The sequence below is a fragment of the Rhinopithecus roxellana genome, chromosome 8 (genome assembly GCF_007565055.1).
Source record: "Rhinopithecus roxellana isolate Shanxi Qingling chromosome 8, ASM756505v1, whole genome shotgun sequence".
In the NCBI taxonomy this organism is placed as follows: Eukaryota; Metazoa; Chordata; class Mammalia; order Primates; family Cercopithecidae; genus Rhinopithecus; species Rhinopithecus roxellana.
This window is the reverse complement of record NC_044556.1, coordinates 2,086,956-2,101,025: the sequence shown is the minus strand read 5'-3', so window position 1 is coordinate 2,101,025 and position 14,070 is coordinate 2,086,956.

Genomic DNA, 14,070 nt, shown 5'->3' with positions numbered 1-14,070 from the left:
GCAACCTCCGCCTCTCGAGTTCAAACAATTCTCCTGCCTCAGCTTCCTGAGTAGCTGGGACTGCAGGCGCCCGCCACCACACCTGGCTAATTTTCAGATTTTTAGTAGAGACGGGGTTTCGCCATATTGGCCAGGCTGGTCTCGAACTCTTGGCCTCATGTGATCTGCCCATCTCAGCCTCCCAAAGTGCTAGGATTACATCAGCCATTCTGCCTGGCCCCAACAAAGTGTTTTTGAGAATTGTCTGTGTTGTGGGGATATCAACAGCTCGTTTTTATTGCTGAGTGGTATTTCATTGTGTGGCTATACTGTAATGTAGCCAATATAGTTTCACCCACCTGTTCTTGGCTAACTGATTGTTTCCGGTCTTTGGCCACTGTTAATAAACTTGTACTGTAAGAGTATTTTGGGGAAGATAAATTTTCATTTCTTTTAAATACCTAGGAGTAGCATGGTGACATGGTCACTGAGCTTCATTAGATCCTGGCAGATTTATTTTCCTATCTTCCTCCCTCTCTCCCTCCACTTTCCTCTTTCCTGCTTCAGGGTGTGACTCTGTTACCTATCATGCCCAGCTAATTTTTAAAAATTTTGTAAAGGTAGGGTTTTGCAGGCCGAGCGTGGTGGCTGACACCTGTAATCCCAGCACTTTGGGGGGCCAAAGTGGATGGATTAGCTGAGGTCAGGAGTTTAAGACCACCCTGGCCAACATGGTGAAACCCCATCTCTACTAAAAACACAAAAATTAGCCGGGCGTGGTGGCGGGCGCCTGTAGTCCCAGTTACTTGGGAAGCTGAGGCAGGAGAATGGTGTGAACCCAGGAGGCGGAGCTTGCAGTGAGCCGAGATGGCGCCCCTGCACTCCAGCCTGGGTGACAGAGCAACACTCTGTCTCAAAAAAAAAAAAAAAAAAAAAAAAAAGCCAAGTAAAGAAAGAATCAGCCAGTTACCATGGCTCCCGCCTATAATCCCAGCACTTTGGGAGACCAAGGAGGGCAGTTCACTTGAGGTCAGGAGTTTGAGACCCGCCTAACCAATATGGAGAAACCCTGTCTGTACTGAAAATGCAAAAGTAGCCGGGCGTGGTGGCATATACCTGTAATCCCAGCTACTCGGGAGGCTGAGGCAGGAGAAATGCTTGAACCCGGGAGGTGGAGATTGCAGTGAGCCGAGATTGTGCCATTGCACTCCCGCCTGGGTGACAGAGCCAAGACTCCGTCTCAAAACAAAAAACAACAACAATAACTATTGGTTATTTGGGGCTACTCAGGAAGCTGAAGCAGAAAGATCGCTTGAGACCAGGAATTCCAGACCACCTTGGGCAACATAGCAAGACCCTATCTCAAAAAATAAAAAAAAAAAAAGATAAATTGTACGGACATTTTGTGTATCTTAAGTTTTTGCCACCCTCTTAAATTTTCCTACCAAAGGCCAGTGCGGTGACTCATGCCTGTAATCCCAGCACTTTGAGAGGCCGAGGTGGGCAGATCACCTGAGCTCAGGAGTTAGAGACCAGCATGGCCAATGTAGTGAAACCCCGTCTCTACCAAAACTACAAAAAATTAGCTGGGCATGGTGGCAGGCACCTGTAATCCCAGCTACTCGGGAGGCTGACGCAGGATAATCACTTGAACCCAGTAGGCGGAGGTTACCCTGAGCCGAGATCGCGGCCTTGCACTCCAGCCTAAGCAACAGAGTGAGACCCCATCTCAAAAAAAAAAAAAAAAAAAAAAAATTAGCCAGGCATGGTGGCACATGCCTGTAATCCCAGCTACTCTGGAAGCTGGGGCAGGAAAATCGCTTGAACCTGGGAGGTGGAGGTTGCAGTGAGCCAAGATCACGCCACTGCATTCCACCCTGGGCGACAGAGCAAGACTCAAGTTTCAAAAATGAAAAGCCGGGCGCAGTGACTCGTGCCTGTAATCCCAGCACTTTGGGAGGCCGAGGCAGGTGGATCACCTGAGGTCGGGAGTTCAAGACCAATCTGATCAACATGGAGAAACCCCTACTAAAAATACAAAATTAGCTGGGCATGGTGGCACATGCCTGTAATCCCAGCTACTCAGGAGGAGGCTGAGGCAGGAGAATCGCTTGAACCCAGGAGATGGAGGTTGAGGTGAGCTGGATCATGCCAGTGCACTCCAGCCTGGGCAACAAGAGCAAAACTCCGTCTCAAAAAATAATAATAAAAAGAAAAGAAAAGGAAAGGGAAGGGGAAGGGGAAGAAAGAAGAAAGAAGAAAGAAGGAGAAGGAGAAAAAGAAAAAATTAACCGGGTGTGGTGTTGCACACCTGTAGTTGCAGCTACTCAGTGGGGTGAGGTGGAGGGTGAGGTGGATGGATTATTTGAGCCCAGGAGCTCAAGACCACAGTTAGCTGTGATTGTGCCACTGCACTGCAGCCTGGGCAACAGAAGGAGACTCTGTCTCACACATACAAAAATAAAATAATATTAAAATTAAAAACATTTAATCCTTAAGTGAAGCGGATGACATGAGGGCATTAGCATATTTGTGGCCAGGTGTGTGAAGTAAAGCTCAGAGCACATTAATCCCAGGCCCAAGGTCACACAGCTGGCAGGGATCCAAGCCCAGGCCATCTCCCACTGTTGGAATGCACTGTGCAAAGGTGGAGAGAGAGACCAAGGCCAGGCAACTTGGAAGCCTGGGGAAAACCAGTCCCTAAGGAGAGAAGAAATGCCCCAGCAAAGCAGGTGGAGGCAATTTTGGAGTCTCATGGATTGTCTGTATTGAGTAATAGCAGAGACCATCAGGCTGCGAACAATGGCTCATGCCTGTAATCCCACCATTTTGGGAGGCTGAGGCGGGTAGATAACTTGAGGTCAGGAGTTCGAGACTAGCCTGGCCAACGTGGTGAACTCCTGTCTCTACTAAAAATATAAAAATTAACCAAGCATAGTGGCAGGCACCTGTAATCTCAGCTACTCGAGAGGCTGAGGCAGAAGAATTGCTTGAACCTGGGAGGCAGAGGTTGCAGCGAGCCGAAAGCGCGCCATCGCGCTCTAGGCTGGGCTACAGAGCAAGACTCCATCTCAAAAGTAAATAAATAAATAGAAGAGACTGTCAAACCCAGTTAAGTCCAGTTGAGAGGTCTGAGAAAACAGGAAAACACCTCCAGTTCACCTACCATCCATGGAGACAGGAGGAGCTTCTGTTTTCTTCTTCAACAAAATAAAAACAAATGTTAAATGCAGAACAGATCAGAGCCTCCTAACTTACACCCACAATCCAAGATTAACAAATGTTAACATTTGTCATATCGGCTTGATTCACTTCAGAATCGTTTAAGATATTTTTTTTAAATTATTTATTTTTTCGCTCTTTCCTGCACACGGAAAGATGTAAAAATTTTATTTTATTTTTATTATTTATTTATTTATTTTGAGATGGAATCTCACTCTGTCACCCAGGCTGGAGTGCAGTGGCACCATCTCGGCTAACTGCAACCTCCGCCTCCCAGATTCATGCAATTCTCCTGCCTCAGCCTCCTGAGTAGCTGGGACTACAGGCGAGTGCCACCATGTGCGGCTAGTTGGTTTTTTTTTTTTTTTTTTTTTGTATTTTTAGTAAGACAGGTTTTCACCATGTTGGTCAGGCTGGTCTCAAACTCCTGACCTCAGGTGATCCGCCTGCCTTGGCCTCTCAAAGTGCTGGGATTACAGGCGTGAGCTGCTGCACCCAGCCTGAAATATATTTTAAAAATTTTAAGCTTGCTTATCTGAATGTCTAAAAAGCAAAAGACTGGCCGGGCGCAGTGGCTCACGCCTGTAATCCCACAACTTTAGGAGGCTGAGGCAGGTGGATCACCTGAGATCAGGAGTTCTAGACCACTCTGGCCAAGATGGCGAAACCCTGTTTCTGCAAAAAACAAAAATTAGCTGGGCGTGGTGGTGTATGCCTGTAATCCCAGCTACTCGGGAGGCTGAGGCAGGAGAATGGTGTGAACCCGGGAGTCGGAGGTTGCAGTGAGCTGAGATCGTGCCACTGCACTCCAGCCTGGGCAACAGGGAGAGACTCTGTCTCAAAAAAAATAAATATAAAATAAAATAAAATAAATAAATAAAAATTAGCCAGGCATAGTGGTGCATGCCTGTAGTCACAGCTACTCAGAGGGCTGAGGTAGGAGGATCACTTGAGCCTGGAAAGCTGAGGCTGCAGTGAGCCATGATCTCACCTACTGCACTCCAGCTTGAAGAACAGTGAGACCCTGTCTCAAAGAAAAGAAAAGAAGAAAAACTATTGATACATGCTGGGCGCAGTGGCTCATATCTTTAATCACGGCACTTTGAGAGGCCAAGGCAGGCGGATCACCTGAGGTCAGGAGTTGGAGACCAGACTAGCCAATATGGCGAAACCCTGTCTCTACTAAAAATACAAAAATCAGTTGGGTGTGGTGGTGGATGCCAGCAGTCCCAGCTACTGGGAAGGCTGAGGCAGGAGAATCACTTGATCCTGGGAGGCGGAAGTTACAGTGAAATGAGGTCACCCCACTGCACTCCAGCCTGGATGAAAGAGTCTTGCTTGCAAGACTCCATCTCCAAAAAAAAAAATCAAGAAGGGAAAAAATTAATCTATGGTGATAGAGTCTATTTGAGGAGGTTGCCTGGGCAGGAGCAGAAGCAGTTCTGGCAAAGTGGCATGCCCCTGTAATGTCAGCCACTTGGGAGGCTGTGGCCGGAGGATCACTTAAGGCCAGGAATTCAAGACCAGCCTAGGCAACATAGTGAGACCTCATCTCTACAAAAAAGTAAAATAAAATAAAATAAAAATTAGCCAAGCACGGTGGCTGATACCTGTACTCCCAGCTACTCGGGAGGCTGAGGCAGGAGGATTGCTCAAGCCCAGGAGTTTGAGGCTCCAGTGCGCTATGATTGCACCACTGCACTCCAACCTGGGTGAAAGAGTGAGACCCAGTCTGTAAGATAAACAAATAAATAACACATGGTAATTAAAGTCAAAGTCACGGCCTAGTGTGGTGGCTCACGCCTGTAATGCGAGCACTTTGGGAGACCGAGGCAGGCAGATCACCTGAGGTTGGGAGTTTGAGACCAGCCTGACCAACATGGAGAAATCCCGTCTCTACTAAAAATAGAAAATTAGCCGGCCGTGGTGGCACATGCATGTAATCCCAGCTATTCGGGGGAGGCTGAGGCGGGAGAATCACTTGAACCCAGGAGGCGGAGGTTGCGATGAGCCACGATCATACTATTGCACTCCAGCCTGGGCAACAAGAACGAAACTCTGTCTCAAAAAAAAAAAAAAAAAAAAGGTTGAAGTCACTTGTGCTTCACTCCAATTCCTTTCCTTCCAGTACAGAAACAATGTCCTAAAGAAAAACAGTCGTACTGAGCAGTTACTGCACCCAACTTTACAAGAATTACAGTCATTGGGTCACATAATGACAGGGACATGTTGAGAAATGTCTCCTTAGGCAATCTTGTCATTGTATGAATGTCATGGAGTTTGACATAGTTTGGACGTTTGTCCCCTCCAGATCTCATGTTGAAATGTCCTTGAGCCCAGGAGGTTGGGGCTGCAGTGAGCCATGTTTGTGCCACTGCACTCCAGCCTGGGCGACAGAGTGAGACTGTCTCAAAAAAAAAAAAAAAAAAAAGGAAAGAGGCCAGGCGTGGTGGCTCACGCCTGTAATCCCAGCACTTTGGGAGGCCGAGGCGGGCGGATCACAAGGTCAGGAGATCGAGAGCATCCTGGCTGACACAGTGAAACCCTGTCTCTACTAAAAATACAAAAAATTAGCCAGGCGTGTTGGCGGGCGCCTGTAGTCCCAGCTACTCCAGAGGCTGAGGCAGGAGAATGGCGTGAATCTGGGAGGCAGAACTTGCAGTAAGCCAAGGTCGGTCACTGCACTTTAGCCTGGGCGACAGAGCAAGACTCGTTTAAAAAAAAAAAAAAGGCCGGGCGCGGCGGCTCGCGCCTGTAATCCCAGCTACTCAGGAGGCTGAGGCAGGAGAATCGCTTGAACCTGGAAGGCCGAGGCTGCAGTGAGCGGAGATCATGCCACTGCACTCCAGCCTAGGCGACAGAGCAAGACTGTCTCGAAAAAAAAAAAAAAAAAAGAAAGAGGGAAAAGAAAGAAAGAAGGAGAAGCAGGAAAGAAACAAAAGAAAGAGAAAGAAGAAAAGAAAGAATAAAAATAAAAAATAAAACCAAAAATAAAAGAAAGAAAGAAAAAAGAAAAAGAAAAAAGAATAAAACAGAAGAAAGAAAGAAAAGAAGGGAGGGAGGGAGGGAGGGAGATAGGAAGGAAAGAAGGAAGGAAGGAAAGAAAGAAGAAGGAAAGAAAGAGAAGAAGGAAGGGAGGGAGGGAGGGCAGGCGGGCCAGGCACGGTGGCTCATGCCTATAATCCCAGCACTTTGGGAGGCCGAGGTGGGCGGATCACCTGAGGTCGGGAGTTCAGGACTAGCCTGACCGACATGGAGAAACCCGGTCTCTACTAGAAAAAATACGAAATGAATGGGCGTGGTGGTGCATGACTGTAATCTCAGCTACTTGGGAGGCTGAGGAAGGAGAATCACTTCAACCCAGGGGGTGGAGGTTGCGGTGAGCCGAGATCGCGCCATTGCACTCCAACCTGGACAACAAGAGTGAAACTCTGCCTCCAAAAAAAAAAAAAGGGAGACGAAACGAAGGAAGGAAGGAACGCAGACAGGTGATCCACAGTGTTGGATGTGGGACCTAGTGGGAGGTCTTTTTGATCATGAGGGCAGATGCCTCATAAATGCCTTAGTGACATTTCCTTGATAGAGTGAGTTCTCCCTCTATTAGTTCATGAGACTCCTGATTGCTTAAAAGAGCACGGCACCGCTGTCCTCTCTCTGTCTGGCTTCCTTCTGGTCTCACCATGGAATGCCTGCTCCTCTTCCCCTTCAACTATGATTGGAAACTTTCCGAGGCCCTCCCAGAAACAAACGCTAGTGTCATGCTTCTGGTACAGTCTGCAGAACTGTGAGCCAAATGAACCTCTTTATAAATTACCCAGATTCAGGTATTCCTTTATAGCAATGCAAACTGACCTAGACAAGTGAACTTAGATAAACCTAGATGGGTCTGGGCATGGTGGTTCACTCCCAGCACTTTGGGAGGCCAAGGCGGGTGGATCACGAGGTCATGGGTTTGAGACCACCCTGGCGAATATGGTGAAACCCAGTCTCTACTAAAAATAAAAAAAATCAGCCGGGCATGGTGGTGCGCTCCTGTAATCCCAGCTACTTAGGAGGCTGAAGCAGGAGAATCACTTGAACCTGGGAGGTGGAGGTTGCAGTGAGTCGAGATCCTGCCATTGCACTCCAGCCTGGGCAACAGAGTGAGACTCCATCTAAAAAAAAAAAAAAAAAGAAGAAGAAGAAAAAAACCTAGATGGTATGGCTGCTACAATTATAGGAAGGCTACATGTGTACATGTAGGCTATGTGGTATAGCCCAGCAGTCACCAACCTTTTTGGCACCAGGGACCTGTCTGATGGAAGACAGTTTTTCCATGGACGTAAGGAGGGTGGATGGTTTTGGGATGAAACTGTTCCACCTCAGATCATCAGGCATTAGTTAGATTCTCAAAAGGAACGCGCAACCTAGATCCCTCACATGCACAGTCCACAATAGGGTTTGAGTTGCTATGAGAATCTAATGCTGTTGCTGATCTGACAGGAGGCAGAGCTCAGGCAGTAGGTAATGCTCACCCATCACTCACCTCCTGCTGTGTGGCCTGGTCCCTAACAGGGTCCCTGCACAGCATGTAACCATATGAATACTGCAGGCAATTGCAACACAATGCTAAGTATTTGTTCTGTTGTTTTTACCTTCATCTTCTTTGTGATGGTACAATGTTAGGTATTTGAATATCTATACATATCAAAACATAGAAAAGGTACTGGGTGCCGTGGCTCACACATGTAATCCCAGAACTTGGGAAGGCTGAGGCAGGAAGTTCAAGACTAGCTTGGGCAATGTGGTGAGACCTTATCTCTACCAAAAAAAAAAAAAACAAAAAAAAAAAAACAAAAAACTAAAAAGCTACTTCATATACATTTCCTTTCATTTCCTTCTTTTTTTTTTTTTTGAGACAGAGTTTCACTCTTGTTGCCCAGGTGGAGTGCAATGGCGCGATCGTGGCTGACTGCAACCACCACCTCCTGGAATCCTGAAGTGATTCTCCTGCCTCAGCCTGAGTAGCTGGGATTTCAGGCACCTGCCACCATGCCCGATTAATTTTTCTTTTTTTTTCAAACAGGGTCTGGGCTGGGCACAGCAGCTCACGCCTGTAATCCCAGCACTTTGGGAACCTGAGGAGGGTGAATCACCTGAGGTCAAGAGTTCAAGACCCGGGCCGGGCGCGGTGGCTCAAGCCTGTAATCCCAGCACTTTGGGAGGCCGAGACGGGCGGATCACAAGGTCAGGAGATCGAGACCACCCTGGCTAATACGGTGAAACCCCATCTCTACTAAAAACTACAAAAAACTAGCCGGGCGACGAGGCGGGCGCCTGTGGTCCCAGCTACTTGGGAGGCTGAGGCAGGAGAATGGTGTAAACCCGGGAGGCGGAGCTTGCAGTGAGCTGAGATCCGGCCACCGCACTCCAGCCTCGGCGACAGAGCCAGACTCTGTCTCAAAAAAAAATAAAAAAATAAAAAAAAAAATAAATAAAAGAGTTCAAGACCCGCCTGGCCAAATTGGAGAAACCCTCGTTTCTACTAAAACTACAAAAATTAGCTGGGCATGGTGGCAGGCACTTGTAATCTTAGTTACTCAGCTGTCTGAGGCAGAATAATCTTGTGAACCCGGGAGGTGGAGGCTGCAGTGAGCTGAGATCACACCACTGCACTTCAGCCTGGGCGACAGAGTGAGACTGTCTCAATAAATAAATAAATAACATAAATAAAAATTAAAAAAACAGTCTGGCTGTCACTTGGGCCATAGTGCCAGGTGAGATCTCAGCTTACTGTAATCTCCATCTCCTGGGCCCATTAATTTTTGTATATTTTGGAAGAAATGGGGTTTTGCCATGTTATCCAGGCTGGTCTGGAACTCCTGAGCTCAAGCAATCTTCCCGCCTCTGCCTCCCCAAAGTGCTAGGATTACAGGCATGAGCCACCCCGCCCAGCCTCCTTTACTTTATACATTTTTTCACTTTATATGTATATGTGTGTGTGTGTGTGTGTGTGTGTGATACAAATGGTATCAGACTGCATTATTTTGTTTCTTTCTTTCTTTTTATTAGTATTATTAAAAAATAACTAGAGGCTGGGCCCAGTGGCTCCTGCCTATAATCCCAGCACTGTGGGAGGCTGAGGCAGGTGGATCACTTGAGGTCAGGAGCTTGAGACCAGCCTGGCCAACGTGGTGAAACCCCGTCTCTACTAAAAACACAAAAAATTAGCCTGGCGTGGTGGCACACACCTGTAATCCCAGCTACTAGGGAGGCTGAGACAGGAGAATTGCTTAAACCTGGGAGGCAGAGGTTGCAATGAGCCAAGATCATGCCATTGCACTTCAGCCTGGGTGACAGAGCAAGATTTTGTCTCAACAATAATAATAATAACTAGAGATGAGATTCTCTCTATGCTGCCCGGGCTGGTCTGAACTCCTGTCCTCTGCAGTCCTCCCACCTGTGCCTCCCAAAGTACTGGGACTACAGGCCTGAGGCTTTATGCTTAGTCCTTTTTTTTTTTAAATTAATTAATTATTTATTTATTTTTTGAGACAGAGTCTTGCTCTGTCGCCCAGGCTGGAGTGCAGTAGCACTATCTCGGCTCACTGCAACCTCCACCTCCCAGGTTCAAGCAATTCTCGTGCCTCAGCCTCTCTAGCAGCTGGGACAACAGGCACCCACCACCACGCCCAACTAATTTTTATATTTTTAGTAGAGGCAGAGTTTCATCATATTGTCCAGGCTGCTCTCCAACTCCTGACATTGTGATCCTCCCATCTCAGCCTCCCAAAGTGCTGGGATTATAGGCGTGAGCCATTGTGCCTGGCCTTTTTTTTGTTTTGTATTTTTAGTAGAGACAGGGTTTCACCACGTTAGCCAGGACGATCTCAATCTCCTGGCCTCGTGATCCGCCTGCCTCAGCCTCCCAAAGTGCTGGGATTACAGGCATGAGCCACTGCGCCCAGCCCACCTTGCAACTTTCTAGCTTGTCTTTCCCAATTTGACTCCAGTACCTGCCCTTCACGGAAGCCTACACTGACTGCTTCCTCTGAAATGAGATGGCTACCCCCTCTGGCCTTTGCAGGTCTGGGATACCTTTCGCCTGATACCTCAAACTGCATCCACTCATTCCTTTCACAAAGACGGAAGTAGCACAGGCACTGTGCAATTTCAGGGAGGAGTAACATGCAAAATAATCAAACAGGGCCAAGGGCCGGAAATGACGTGGGTGTGGTCTGGGAAGATTCGCTCAGAAGATGTTACATTTAAACAGATAGCTAAATGAACAAAAGGGGCCAGCCTTGGAGAGATGTGATAGAAGGGCATTCCAGAACAGATAACAGCCTGTGCAAAGGCCATGTGGTTGGAAGTAAGGTGAGACAATTTGTTTTTGGCTTTTTTTGGAGATGGGAGGTTGTTTGCTTTTTTTGTTTCTTTGATCTTACTCTGTTGCCCAGGCTGGAATGCTGTGGCATGATTTTTTTTTTTTTTTTTTTTTTTTTTTTTTTTTGAGACGGAGTCTCGCTCTATCACCCAGGCCGGAGTGCATGGCACTATCTCGGCTCACCACAACCTCTGCCTCTCGGGTTCAAATAGTTCTCTGCCTTAGCCACCTAGGTAGCTGGGATTACAGGCACCCGCCACCATGCCCGGATAATTTTTGTATTTTTAGTAGAGATGGGGTTTCACCATCTTGGCCAGGCTGGTCTTAAACTCCTGACCTCGTGATCCACCCGCCTTGGCCTCCCAAAGTGCTGGGATAACAGGTGTCAGCCACCGCACCTGGCCTTTTTTTGTTGTTTTTTGAGATGGAGTCTCACTCTATTGCCCAGGCTGGGGTGCAATGGCATGATCTCAGCTCACTGCAACCTCTGCCTCCCAGGTTCGAGTGATTCTCCTGCCTCAGCCTCCCAAGTAGCTGGGATTACAGGTGAGACCACCACGCCCAGCTAATGTTTGTATTTTCCATAGAGACAGGGTTTCACTATGTGGGTCATGCTGATCTCGAACTCCTGACCTCATGACCCGCCTGCCTCAGCCTCCCAAAGTGCTGGGATTACAGGTGTGAGCCAATCGCTGGCCTTTTTTTTTTTTTTTTCCTGAGACAGAGTCTTGCTCTATTACCCAGACTGGAGTGCTGTGGCATGATCTCAGCTCACTGTAACCTCTGCCTCCCTAGTTCAAGTGATTCTCCTGCCTCAGCCTGCTGAGTAGCTGGCACCACGCCCAGCTAATTTTTTTTTTTTTTTACATGGAGTTTTACTCTTGTTGCCTAGGCTGGAGTGCAATGGCGCGATCTTGACTCACTGCAACCTCCATCTCCCAGGTTCAAGTGATTCTTCTGCCTTGGCCTCCCAAGTAGCTGGGATTACAGATGCCCACGACCACACCCAGCTAATTTTTTGTATTTAATAGAGATAGGTTTCACCATGTTGGTCAGGCTGGTCTTGAACTCACCTCAGGTGATCCACCTGCTTCTGCCTCTCAAAGTGCTGGGATTACAGGCACGCCCGGCCCAGTGGTGCAATCTTGGCTCACTGCAACCTCCACCTCTTGGGTTCAAGCAATTCTCGAGCCTCCGCCTCCCCAGTAGCTGGGATTATAGGCATCTGCCACCACAGCTGGCTAATTTTTTTTTTTTTTTTTTTTTTTTTGTATTTTCAGTAGAGATGGGGTTTCACCATGTTGGCCAGACTGGTCTCAAACTCCTGACCTAAGGTGATCCACCTGACCTAGCCTCCCAAAGTCCTGGGATTACAGACACGAGCCACTGCACCTGGCCAAGGTGAGACTATTTGAAGAACATAGTGAAGGCTAATGTTGCTGGATGGGGGTGAGGAGAGTGAAGTGTTTGGACAGGTAGGCAGAGAAGTCTGACAAGACCACCTTGTAGACCAGGTGAGGAGTATGAAGTTTTTCCTAAGTCCTCTAGGAAACCAGGGGCAGGCATGTTTTCTAGCAGGGAGAAGCAGGGATGGTGATGGTGTGATTTAGGATTTCCAAGGCCCCTGAGTGAATTAGAGAGGGGTAAGAACAGCTGCAAGGATGTGCCGGTGCAGTTATCATGTTTTGTTGAGATTGTACAATTAGTTTGTCTCGCCCCAACACTTTGTTTTTTTTAGTTTTGTTTTGTGTCCCAGGCTGGAGTACAGTAGCATGATCTTGGCTCATTGCAACCTCCGCCTCCTGGGTTCAAACGATCTCCTACCTCAGCCTCCTGAGTAGCTGGGATTACAGATGTGTGCCACCACACCCGGCTAATTTTTGTATTTTTAGTAGAGGCGGGGTTTTGCCATGTTGGCCAGGCTGGTCTCGAACTCCTGACCTCAGGTGATCCGCCTGCCTCGGCTTCCCAAAGTGCTGGGATTACAGGCGTGAGCCACTGTGCCTGGCAACCACCCCCCACTCCTTTTTTATTTTTAATATTTTTGAGATGGAGTCTTGCTTTGTTGCCCAGTCTGGAGTGCAGTGGTGGGATCTCGGCTCACTGCAACTTCTGCCTCCCACGTTCAAGCAATTCTGGTGCCTCAGCCTCCTTAGTAGCTGGGACTACAGGCATGAGCCACCATGCCAGGCTATGTCTCCCCACCCCCCTTTTTTTTGTTTGTTTTTTGAGACAGAGTCTCACTCTTGTTGCCCAGTCTGGAGTGCAATGGTGCAATCTTGGCTTGCTGCAACCTCTGCCTCCCAGATTCAAGTGATTCTCCTGCCTTAGCCTCCCGAGTAGCTGGGACTACAGGCGCTCACAACCATGCCTGGCTAATTTTTTTTTTTTTTTTTTTTTTTTTTTTTTTTTTTTGAGACGGAGTTTCGCTCTATTGCCCAGGCTGGAATGCAGTGGCGCAATTTCGGCTCACTGCAAGCTCCGCCTCCCGGGTTCACGCCATTCTCCTGCCTCAGCCTCCCAAGTAGCTGCGACTATAGGTGCCTGCCAACACGCCCGGCTAATTTTTTGTGTTTTAGTAGAGACAGGGTTTCACCGTGTTAGCTAGGATGGTCTCAATCTCCTGACCTCGTGATCCACCCGCCTCGGCCTCCCAAAGTGCTGGGATTACAGGCGTGAGCCACCACACCTGGCCCGGCTAATTTTTTTGTATTTTTAGTACAGATGGGGTTTCACCATGTTGGCCAGGCTGGTCTCAAACTCCTGATCTCAGGTGATCCACCCACCTTGGCCTTCCAAAGTGCTGGGATTACAGGCTTGAACCACCGCACCCGGCTACGTCTCCCCTTTTAAATTGCAAAGTGTGGCTAGATGTGGTGGCTCATACCTGTAATCCCAGCATTTTGGGAGGCCGAAGCGGGAGGATCACTTGAGGCCGGGAGCTGAAGACCATCCTGGGCAACACAATGAGACTTCATCTCTGCAAAAAAAAAAAAAAAAAAAAAAAAAAAAAAAAAAAAGAATTAGCCGGGCATGGTAGTGCATGCCTGCAGTCCCAACTACTCAGAGGACTGAGGTGGGAGGATCACTTGAACCTGGGAGGTTGAGGCTGCACTGCAGTGAGCTGTGATCTCACTCACTGCACTCCAGCCTGGGTGACAGAATGAGACTTTGTCTCAAAAAAAAAAAAAAAAAAAGCCTGAACTGCAACTTTATTTCCAGTGCCACCAAACTCCCCAGTGGGTCTCCATAAATAATCACTGAGTAAATGAATGCGCGAAGGGTGGAGCAAGAATTTGGCTGGTTTCCCCAGGTCCATCTGGGGAGGCAGCCTGGGACCTTGCAGGCGGGGAAGGGAAGGCCCATCCCTGTGCAAGGTGGTTCCAGACAACCCAATCCCTCGGCCCCCACAAAACCTCACTGGCTTGTCCTCCTCATCTGTAGAATGGGTGGGCTGGAGAACCGGAGGGAGCTACTTCGTCTCTCTTGGAAAAAGCCATAGA